This window comes from Moschus berezovskii, chromosome 11, assembly GCF_049115385.1.
Source record: "Moschus berezovskii isolate FMDL1 chromosome 11, NW_MosBer_1.0, whole genome shotgun sequence".
NCBI lineage: Eukaryota > Metazoa > Chordata > Mammalia > Artiodactyla > Moschidae > Moschus > Moschus berezovskii.
The window spans coordinates 43,235,198-43,238,833 of NC_142470.1; the positions used below are offsets into that span (position 1 = coordinate 43,235,198).

At 45.6% G+C, this 3,636-nt stretch overlaps 1 non-coding gene across 1 annotated transcript; it reads left to right on the top strand.

The window, feature by feature from the left end:
• The first annotated feature begins 1,776 nt into the window (after nucleotides 1-1,776).
• On the top strand, nucleotides 1,777-1,902 carry LOC129540149 (U6atac minor spliceosomal RNA). Its single transcript, XR_008682607.1, has one exon. It is a non-coding gene; the product is annotated as a U6atac minor spliceosomal RNA (small nuclear RNA).
• Nucleotides 1,903-3,636: the final 1,734 nt, after the last annotated feature.

Sequence of the window (3,636 nt, forward strand, 5' to 3'; positions counted from 1 at the left end):
GTCTGCTCAAATTCATGTCCATTGAGTCCGTGAAGTGAAGTCGTTCAGTCGTGTCTGACTCTTTGCGACCCAATGGACTGTAGCCTACCAGGCTCCTCTATCCATGGGATTTTCCAGAAAACAGTACTAGAGTGGGTTGCTATTTCCTTCTCCAGAGGATCTTCCCCACCCAGGGACCAAACCTGGGTCTCCCACTTTGTAGGCAGATGCTTTACCGTCTGAACCACCAGGGAAGTCTTATTGAGTCAGTAATGCCATCCAGCCATCTCATCCTCTGTCACCCCCTTCTCCTCCTGCCCTCAATCTTTCCCAGCATCAGGGTCTTTTCCAATGAGTCAGCTCTTTGCATCAGGTGGCCAAAGTATTGAAGCTTTAACTTCAGCATCAGTCCTTCCAATGAATATTCAGGGTTGATTTCTTTTAGGATTGACTGGTTTGAACTCCTTGCTGTCTAAGGGACTCTAAAGAATCTTCTCCAGCAGCAAAGTTCAAAAACATCAATTCTTCAGCGTTCAACCTTCTTTATGGCCCAACTCTCACATCCATACACATTGGCAAAGCTTCACCGAACTGTTTCAGCCCTACCAGTCTGAGTAACATACAGCCTGCTTCATTCTATCTGTGCTCAGTCCCAGGGGGCTCTGTAATTTTAATGCCCTCTTTATTTCCTTTTGCTTTTAATAAAATTGCTCATCTTTCAGAAGTGTTCCTGCACCTGTTCAGTTCAGTCGCTCAATTGTGTCCGACTCTGCGACCACATGGACTGCAGCACACCAGGCCTCCCTGAGTTTACTCAAACTCATCTCCATTGAGTTGGTGATGCCATCCAACCATCTCATCCTCTGTCATCCCCTTCTCCTCCTGCCCTCAATCTTGCCCAGCAGCAGGATCTTTTCAAATGAGTCAGTTCTTCACATCAGGTAGCCAAAGTACTGGGGTTTCAGCTTCAACATCACTCCTTCCAATGAACACCCAGGATTGATCTCCTTTAGGATGGACTGGTTGGATCTCCTTGCAGTCCAAGGGACTCTCAAGAGTCTTTTCCAACACCATAGTTCAAAAGCATCAATTCTACTGCGCTCAGCTTTCTTTATAGTCCAACTCTCACATCCATACATGACTACTGTATTATGGATTAAATAAGAATAATAAAGGGAAATCTGTGCACCCTCCTTTTGGGTTCAGAAACAGACATCACCACATCACCAAAATATCATATGCTCCTCCTTGGTAGCCCTGTTGGGTTTTTTGTTTGTTTGTTTTGTTTTTTTACTGTGGCCACTGCTAACACAACATAACCCAAACTAAGACCTGAAGAACAGGAGCAGTCTTCTCCATCATTTAGTTATTCCATAGTAATTGTCACAATACATTCTATACTAAAACTCTAGGCATGCAACCAGCCAGGGTGAGTATACTTGTGGGAAAATGAAAATGAGTATTTTAAATCAGGTCTGCCTGGAATAATCCCAGGCATAGAGTCACTAACCCCTTAGCATTTAGCAGACTATCCAGGACGAGACAGGCCTTCAGTGAACATTCATCTAATTGAATTCTGGTTTTCCTTCTTCCAGTGAATGGAATATAGATTCCAGTCAATGTTAGACATAAAAATATTGCACTAAGCAAGAGATCCTGAAGTGGGGCTCAGTCCCTCCCACCACAAGATGTACATTTATACCCACTGGGGTCTAGAAAGAAATACTAGAACTTCTGTTTCTACTTAGGTTTTTTCTCAACCTTTTAAAGTTTTAATTTGGGGTATATGTCTTCTATGTGTTGAATGAAAGGAGAAAAGATTAGTATTCCTCCTGACCAGAATGGAAGAAGCTCTCTGGCCTGACAGCATGCCTTTGGTTAAGGCATCACCACCTACTTCATGGCATCTAACCCCTGTTTCGGGGCATCCCTGGTGACTCAGATGATATAGAATCTCTCTGCAATGCTGGAGACCCCGGTTTGTTTCCTGGGTCAGGAAGATCCCCTGGAGAAGGGAATGGCAACCCACTCCAGTATTCTTGCCTGCAGAATCCCATGGACGGAGGAGCCTGGTGGGCTACAGTCCATGGGATCACCAAGAGTCAGACACGACTGAGCAGCTTTCACTTTCCCTTTCACATGTCTTATGGTTACAATGTATGTAGTATGTGCTTGCTATATGTGTATATGTAGCATTTACTACACAGTACAACGTGCTACATAGTGTCACAGGTGTGGTATGCAGCATTCAGTTCAGTTCAGTCGCTCAGTCGTGTCCGACTCTTTGCGACCCCATGAATCACAGCACGCCAGGCCTCCAGAAGCACCTAACTACAGTAGGCAGCAGGAAAATACACTGAGAGACCCAAAGTGGGGTCTCCCCATGAGCTCGTAAGACACAACCATTCATTCACTCATTCAATCATCCGAAAATATATCTTACTGATCTCCTCAGGTGATGTGCCATGTTCTGTTGCCCAAATTGCATCAGACAGAAGCAAGAAAGCAGGCATCACCAGGAAGCTGGTCAAGTCCTGTCCTGTCCTGCTTCCCATTGGATTTGTGCTGCTTCATGGCTCAGATAACTGGTGTGTGGCACTAAGTTACTCAGAGTAAGAAAATACAAACTAAATATGCACCCACCTAAGAGGATGAATGAAGAAGGAAATGGCACCCCACTCCAGTACTCTTGCCTGGAAAATCCCATGGATAGAGGAGCCTGGTAGGCTGCAGTCCATGGGGTCGCTGAGGGTCGGACACGACTGAGCGACTTCACTTTCACTTTTCACTTTCACACATTGGAGAAGGAAATGGCAACCCACTCCAGTGTTCTTGCCTGGAGAATCCCAGGGACAGGGGAGCCTGGTGGGCTGCCATCTACGTGGTCGCACAGAGTCGGACACGACTGCAGTGATTTAGCAGCAGCAGCAGCAGCAAGAGGATGAAGATGGAAGAAGTCAACCAGAGCTGGGCTTTTAATCTTGGTCACAGATGTTTCCTGTTCATTACAAACTCACAGCAATCATTTAACATGGTTCTTTTATTCACACCTGGCCTTCTCTCCCCAGCAAAGAAAGGGATTACCTACCTGACAGATGCATAAGAAGCTCCTGACCCTCAGATGCCTCCCCACCCTCCCAGATGACTGAAACTGCTCTCCGAAGGAGATGGTCCTACAACTAAGTTAAGGAATGTTATTTTGAATGTAACCTATTAAACTTGCACTAAGTTGTAAATGGCATGTGCTCAGTACTCCCTAGAGAACTAGTGTTGCTAGAGAGAAAGATGGAAAAGAAGGTAACACCAGAGAACTGATCTATTAGTACCTACAGGTGAAATGAGTGGGTCTCATGGATGCAAAAGTAGCCTTGGAAAGGAGACACCACCAGGCCACTGGGCCAGGGAAGGAATGTTGAACTTGTCCACTTTGCCAAGGGCTGTTTTAGACCCAGCACCTGCCCCCTGACCTCAAACACTTAGTTACTACTGAAAATGTTAGTACTAGAATAAAGTAGGGAGAGATCCCTGGGGTAGGCTAGACCCCAGCCTCCTGACTGCTGGTCCAAATTCTCCTCCAATGAGCTTTCAACACACCTGGTGATTGAGATGAATAAACAAAAAGAGATTAGAAACTCAAGCCCATTGTCCATCTTGAAA